Source organism: Haliotis asinina, chromosome 1 (genome assembly GCF_037392515.1).
Source record: "Haliotis asinina isolate JCU_RB_2024 chromosome 1, JCU_Hal_asi_v2, whole genome shotgun sequence".
Taxonomy (NCBI): Eukaryota; Metazoa; Mollusca; class Gastropoda; order Lepetellida; family Haliotidae; genus Haliotis; species Haliotis asinina.
The window spans coordinates 8,346,381-8,354,979 of NC_090280.1; positions in this window are offsets into that span (position 1 = coordinate 8,346,381).

Genomic DNA, 8,599 nt, shown 5'->3' on the forward strand with positions numbered 1-8,599 from the left:
AACGTTTCATGGAAACTAGTACACTGCACCTCACGTTTTCTGTTTTGGTAGAGTTTTCTTTTTCATTAATTTTTAATCCCTTATCATACTGCACTATATACTAAACCACATGAGACTGTCTTCGAACTCAATACATGACATTTTCTGCACATACCAAAGAAAGCATTGTGCAATGATTGCACAATTGGTTCTCTCCCAGAGTGCACAAATGAAAACGTCCATTAGGGTTATTGCTTCTTATTACCTTGCACTGTACTGAGTTGATGAAACGAGTACTTGTTGTTTTTGATACTGCTGAATTGTAGGTACATAAGTAGAAGAGGAAGAGTGTTTAGCGAGGATTTCACACAGTTTATTCGCAATATCTGATTTATCAGTAAGTAACTGATCGCCATGTTTAAGATGATGGACAGCAGATTTAGTACCCTTACCTTTAATTTTCTGGACCATGTTCCATACCTTGGACATGGGTGTCCGAGAATTTATTTAGGATACATAATTTTGCCAAGATTGGCGTTTGTTCTGTTTAAAAGTACGCCATGCTTTAGCATTTAAAATTTTAAATTTATTTAAATTATGCACCATAGGATGGCGACGGAAATAGTGTTCTGCTTTTTTCCTTGCCTTCCTAGCTTGTTTGCACTCGTCGTTGCACCATGGTTTTCGAATATGTGGAACTGCAGAGGACTTTGGTATACACTCATCAGCTATGGAATTCAGTTCCTCAGAAAAAACATTTAATAGCATCAGGAACGGCAATAAAACGCTCGGGTTTAAGTTTTTTCAGCACACAGTGTTCATATAAAGCCCAGTTAGTCTTTTTAAAATTCCGCCTTGATGATGGTTGAACATCAGATGGAGTTACAGCTTTTAATATAGTAGGAAAATGGTCACTTCCACAGAGGTCATCGTGGACTGACCAATCGAATTCATTTAATAGTTCTGAATTTGTAAGTGACAAGTAGAGAGCAGAATAAGTCCCTGTCCCAGGGTGTGAAAATGTGTTGGAACCATATATTTATATTTACACTACCCCAGAGTGGGTTGTGCCCATTTAAAACTCCCATTATAATACAGGGCTTCGGGAGTTGGTCATATAGAGCTTGAAGATCAGTTTTGACAAACGTTGAAGATGGCAAAATATAGAGGGAACATAGCGTAGCGTAATTCTCACTGCAACAGCTTGCATATTAGTATTAAGTGAAACGAGGCTTTGAATAACGTTTTGTCTGACTAGAATGGATGATCCGCCAGTGGCCCTATCACCCGGAGGTGAAAAACAATGATACGCATTAAATTGACGAAGGTCAAATGTGTCTGTTTGTTTTAAATATGTCTCTTGGAGACATAACGCTGAAGGTGTAAAATCTTGGACTAATAGCTGTAATTCATGTAAATTAGTCCTCAATCCTCTGCAGTTCCACTGTACAATATTATTGGAATAAACTATCTTTTGGGGGGATTTATTGGGGATCTACCCCGCACTCTTTTGGAGGGCGACAAGCTATGTGCCCTAGAATGGACGTTTTCAGAAACGTCCATGTCTTCAAGAGACCCGTATTTATTGAACAATTGAATTTTGTTCTGTGATCCTTTAGGAGCTCTGCCACTTTGTTGTTTTGAAGCATCAGGCTTCGGCTTTGGTTTACTTTTCACCGTTTGTTGACTATCAGATGTCGATTGAGACTTTGAGTGTGACTGAGATGATGATTTGTGATCAGAAGACCTTGAGGTACTAGGAAGTGATTCCTCAGTCTGTGATGATATAGCAGTGTACAAATGCTGTGGAGAATCGCAATTTACCCAATTCAAGGTAGTTTGGCAGCCTGTGGTTGATGTTGTTTTAGAGCTATAACCTGATGATGTTTTTGCTACTGATGCATAACTTTCTATAAGATCAGATCTCTTTACCAGTTTTTTGGCCTCAGAAAAAGAGATATTTTGAGTAAAGTTTATTTTTTTGATCTCCGTTTGCTCTTTCCAAATAGGACACTGTTTAGAAAATGATGATTGGTCGCCTGAGCAATTGGTGCATTTTTTATAATCGCTGTCACGATCTTCTGTTGTGTGTGTCTTCTCACCACAGTGAGCACACACAACAGACAATGTGCAAGTATTTACACCGTGTCCATATTTCTGGCATTTAAAACTCCTTAGCGGGTTGGGGATGTACGTATCAACTTGTATGTTGCAGTAGCCTGCCTTCACTGATTTCAGAGCATTTGGACATGAGAAAGTAAACAGATACGTATTTGTTTTGACGGTTTCGTTGTTTCTGCGAGTTGAAAAGCGCTTGACATATAGTACACCTTGATCCTTCATTTCAGATCCTATATCAAGTTCCGACATGTCATCAAACAATCGATCTCTATCTCTCACGATACCTTCACTTGTATTCAAGATTTTGTGTGCAGAAACCGTGACGGGAATACCCACGAAAGATTTAATATTCATCAGATTTGTTGCTTGCTGCTTTTTCCCGCACTCGACTAGCAGAGCACCCGAACGTAAGCGTCTTATGTTCTTCACGTCCCCAGCAATGCCTTGAATACCTTTGGATACAGCAAAGGGGTTCAACTTCAAAGGTGTCTTCTCAGGAGTCTCAATCACAATGAAACGTGGCCAATACTCAATCGATGTAGACGGTCTATGGTCAGTATCAACAGGGTCAATATCAAGTGGACGTTTTGTTTTTTTGTAGGGCGTTTCATACGCCATGGTTAGTGTAATACGGTTCATCATCCGAGCTCCCCACCCACCACGGAGTATCACAAGGACAATGCTAAAGCAAGCGGGCCTCCAGCTTACAGCCCCAAGGATACCCGGATGATATACTCCAGCAGAAGAATTAGAAATAATTAATCTACCAGATTGGCCCATGAGCCACCGCCTTCTGGGCATAAGACTCTAGGCAAAAGTTCAGAACTTCAAAAATGCATTTTAAATTTCGAAAAGCTGAATGAACAAATAGGCCAAGACCGAAAGGAAAAATCCAAATAAAATTTGTGCAATGATATATATACTTCATTCACAGAGCTTGGCATGACCAGCCGATTGGTCGAACCGGGCCCATTCAACCACCCGTCTAGGTGAAGTCAGGGCCAAAGTGGTGTGTTGGGCAATGGAACACAGTTAAAAGCCCCAGTGCCCTCAACCACCAGGATCCCGTCCTCCACCGACACTGGACGCAACCCACGGCAAACGGGTTGGTGGACCAAATATCCCCCCGGGTCCACTACGGGGGTGTCGGCGAGCTCTTGGCGTTACCCAGCACCCACCACGAGGAGGTGGCTCGCCACGGGTGCCTAAACTGATTTGAACACGAGTCACTCTTCTTACCATCCTAATATGCTTTTGAGAGTGTGGGGTATGTCACAACACATGTGTGACTATGCATGCGAATGAGCGGTCACATGTTGTAAACCGGTAACATTTAATGAGGAAGGATATATCTCAAAATACCTAATGTTAACATGTCACTATGAGATATGAAACTAACTTTCCTCAGAAATATTGATCCTAATTTGAATGATAACGACTCTTTAGGATTGCTTTGTAATTACACGCTGAATATGTGACATGGGAATATATTCATAACCTGCACTTGCATGTGCTTACACTAAAATTGGCGCAAACCACAATTTTCGGTGCAGGTGTTAGGTGTGGGTATATAAATTACTTGCCTTTTTGTAAATGACAACTGACGCTCACTGTTTATCCATAGAATGGTATCACTTCATAAATGGGCATAAATTAGCAACCTCAGGAAGCTGAATGTTTCTATGTTTGTTTCTTGTTGGGTTAACAGGTATCTGAATTAACAGTACGCCCCCCTTCTGGAGGAAGTGAGCAGCAACCTGTGCACAATGTTGCAGTCAACTCGGAAGGATCTGCCTCTGGTAATAGCCAATACGTCCATGCACTGCGTGTTCATTTTGGGTGCAAATCAGGTATTGTAGGTGTCACCTTGGAATCATATAACAGAATCATCACACGCGATAGGTCACAGAAATATATATGTTCAATCGGTCTGCAGACAAATCCCCTGTTGACAAAATCCCCCCAGGGAAAAACAACAACCTTGGACCCCCTTAGGACAAAAACAACAACACGTAGAACAACCAAATCGAATTAATAATGAAGGAAAAAAAATATTTAGCCGGCATCACACTTACAATGAAAAATAGCAAAAATTGGATTTTTAATTCAATATACGAGACAGACAGACAGATGACAACCTTTACGTTGTGGTATCAAGGAGTATGCCTCTCTAGTTCCTGGAATATCACAAAAGCCAGCTATATTGTCACTAATAAAGGTGTATATCACACTGTAGTGTTCACATCACACTTGTTTCTACAAGTTTTTTTATCTGGCCTCATTGACTGATTATATACATACAGGGTTTCCAGTACATCTAATTATCACTTCACATGCTGTATATCACTCTTCTGTGTTCATATCTCAGTGTTTGGGGATTTTGCCCAAAGGTTCTTATTTATTTTAGGGGGATTTGTTTCCTAATTGGTTTTGCCTTGAGGGTTTTTTGTCCAAAATGGTTTTGTTCTACAATCGCTCCGTCGTTCTAGTACACCACACAATTCACATCAGCCATTTCGTTCTAGCTGAAATACATCGTAGATGGAAATATGAATCACATAATTTCAGCTTGGTTTTATCACTTCATTCATTTGTCTTGTCAAGTCACGATATGGCTGAAATATAGCCAATGTGGCCATATATTTTAACTCAGTCAGTCGTTCGTCTTGAGTCTATGTGCTAATATTAGATTTTCAGAAACAAATAGACTTTGCTAATTTCATGTAACTGTTTCAGGTGGTGATCACCTGCATCCTGAAGCTGGAGGAGAATATACGGCTCTGGATAGAAGTGCTGTCCAACCTTCAAACATATACGAACCTCTGGCAACATACGAACAGATATCCAATATGTGAAGCGTTAAAAGTCTACGAAGACACCATATACCGCAATTTGACTTTGCATATGAACACATTCTCACCTTTGTACGAAAAACATTACAAACATCTTGAAAAACATTGCGATTTAGACTTATTACCAAAATCAATAATAATTACAATGTAATATGTAAAACAAAGACCACACTGAAACGATATAATGCGCAGTAGAGAAGGGTGAAAACCTCCAGTATGTTACAACAGTACTTTGTTAGACAAATGTACATGAGATCACGTGACCACGTTATATTGTTGGAGAAGCATGCGTATTTGTATGGATCCCATTCAATACAGAAGTAAATACACATGAGTAATATACTCAGAGCGTTTCCCTGAAAAATTAAACGTGCGAAAAGTCGATATCTTAAGCTTTCCCTTGCTAGGTGTGTTCCCAATATGACTAGTCCTAGTTTGACTACCCGGCCAATACACAGAGCCTCTTCAGTTTCTCTCCTTTGCTTGATATCATTCTTACATTCCAGTAGCAGGAAGAGCTGTGTCCATGCCCTAAAATACTGCATATTGACTGTGTATTTTCAAAATAGTCAAAATACGTTGTATAATGATAGTAGATGCACTGTGACGTTGTGACTGCTTTGAAATACCTATATTTAGAATATAGTTGATATTTTCTTGGAAATTTTGACCGACTTCTATCAACATGGTGGTTACCCAGCATTTCCTACATAAAACGGCGAAAATAAAACCTTCCCTTTGAAAACAACGCCTCACTTTTAAATCAGGTGTTTTTTTATAGTTAACATTCAAATTTGCAGCGCTTTATGAAGTAAGCAGTATATAATCTGACATTGCCAACTTCAGTAAGTGCCCGTGTGCTGGTATCTAACCATACCTGATAAAGATAAGTGTCCTACTACTGCCACTTTTATTTGCCATTATACACGCACAACAGAATTTCCAGTTTGGACCTACAGTGTGCATGATCTATACCGTGTGCCATTTGCCAACAGACATGTCATTTACAAGGCATCTTTAATATTAGATACTTGCCCTATATCCTATGTCTCTAGGTACCTTAGACCAACAAACAAAATATTACAATAATCTATTCGAAACAGAAATAGCACATGGAACATAGAGAGACCATGCAATTTTGTAAGGTGTCCATTAACTACTGAGGAACCGAATACCTCCGTGATTATGTATTTAAACAACGACAGTTTAAAGCACGAGTGGGCTTCATCCCACTGTTGTGAACACTTGGATCATTCTTTGATCACAATTCCAATGCCACGTACAAGAATATGCATACGTTATAAAAAGGAGACACAAAATTTTAAAATCGACCAACGACAATCGCGTCAAGTTTGCGAAATCCAAAGCAAACTGTGATGCTATTCATCACGTAAGCACAAACCACAGTAGGGTCCTGAATTATCAAAATCAAGGTGGTTGAGAGCGCCAGATTCTCGTGTCTCACACACTACCTGCAGTCCACTGGTAAAAGACGTTTCGAGTTCTAAGTGGGGAGTAATGATGACACAAAGGTTGATGATCACTTACTTGATAAAATCATACGAGGCATATTTAAGGCATATTTAAGTATCGTGTGCATAGGTGTAAGAATTATCCACGTGGTGTTACAAATATGTCAGGCTTTGGCACTAATTATACTAACACGATATTCCTGTAAAAGACGTATTTAGAAATCTGCAAAGCCTGATTCAGAATTTTTTGGAATATTAATATTTAACAACACATATCTGCAGCTGAACTTGATGTCACTCTCAAGTGTCCTCAGACAACTCCTGTCTTCTCTAACTTCACTTTGAAACCCATCCTTTGGTATCCTAACAGGATTACGACTAATTGCGCTCAATCTATACTCAGAATTAAACGTTGATACACCTTAACGTATATTCATGGATATTCTTGTGAATAATTTTTCCCAACCAGAGCAAAAGTGTGTTAAGAAGCATTTGTGGTAGTGTATTGCAAACAATAAGGCCCTTGTTCATGGCTGACAAATTTAAACCATGGACATCTCTCCAGCCGTATCGACAGAACTTGAATTTATGTTAGGTGATGTTTCACCTTTGAAACACGTCGGGGATAATCGACAGTTCTGACGTTATCCAAATCCTGCAACACTGCCACAGGAATTCCACCAAATCCTTCCTCGGATATAGAATGATCTTAACGGGGCGAAGAGATCTGGTCTGTTTCTATGCGCACACTGGCTGCTACCTACAATTATACTTTGTGTATAGGTTCTTCTTATGTGTAAAGTTGCGTGTCACTTGCTTAATAACATTTTGCACCTACATCGGAATGTAGCATCTATTAAACACATGGATTATCGATAACAAGCAAAGTGGAAAACGACTAAAACCTAACCTGACATCAATGGCTTTCGTGAGATTTTGCCTAGGAATTATTAGCCTTCAATCAACACATAAACAGACTCATCATGTTCACAAAGGTCATATTTTAGTCATCAGTTAAAACACTGTGATATTGTGTTCCTAATGCTATTTGTCTTTCCGTGTCGGCTGCATTCAAAGTACCCCTTAATATTTCAGGAAATTTTTCTCCCCCAATATGATTGTTATTTGTCATCGAAATGATTGCATGAGTTTCCTTATGTACGATAGTCACGCTTAGTTATATGACATAACTTTCGAACAACACAAGCCGCCTTTTCCCTAGTTTTAATGCCACTAAATCTCTCTCTCTCTCGCTCTTTTGTCAAACATCCTCTCTCTCTTCTCTTTGTCGTTGTCTCTCTCGTGGTCTCAACAAAGGTCATGCATAAATATGTATGTAAGAACATCTGGTATTGCGGAGTGCTATACACATCATGTTGACTTTAGTAAGGGAAGAAAAAACAATGTCATATCTCGTGTACAAATACACGTCAATATTGACTCATACCGGACAAGGAAATATGATATGGATACTAAGCGTGTTACGACTGTATAACACATCTGAGAATGATGAATGCATCTGCTCTGTGTCGATGCTTGCTGATACCCACTACATTTTCCCGAACACTGTGTCTCATTAAAGCGATTCATGAACACATACACTTTCATCGTATGACATGGTCACAATCCCATGCAAGTACAGTTGTTTAAGTGTTGTATGGAATAATACTTCACGGCATTCACTGAGAGAAACAACATTCAATCGTGGTATTAATTCATAGTCACTAAACGCCAAGAAGAAACGTTACCCTGAAAATAGGACAATTTAACACTTCTGAAAAAGGTATACGTCACCATAATATGAATGTTTTTGAAATTGTTTTTTGATTTGCATAAAGCTGTATTGTTCAACTTATAACGTCTAAGATATATTTGATAGTTTTCAGAAATTCAATAGGGTAGGAGGCTAACGTTTCAGTTGACGTTTGGTATACATATGCATTAACACAGCAGATGTGGCGTGTTGCAGTCGGTTGCCGGATTTCTGTTGCCTTGACGGAAATCGCGCAATTACTTATTTGCGCATTCTGTAATCATGCAGCATTTACATGCCTCTTGTCAGCCAATGATGATGTTTTTGTATCACAATATAAACTTTTATTCTGGATACGTTTTTGTCACATTATGAGGATCGGTGTAACCAGATAAGTAATTCTATTTTGAAATCGAAAACTG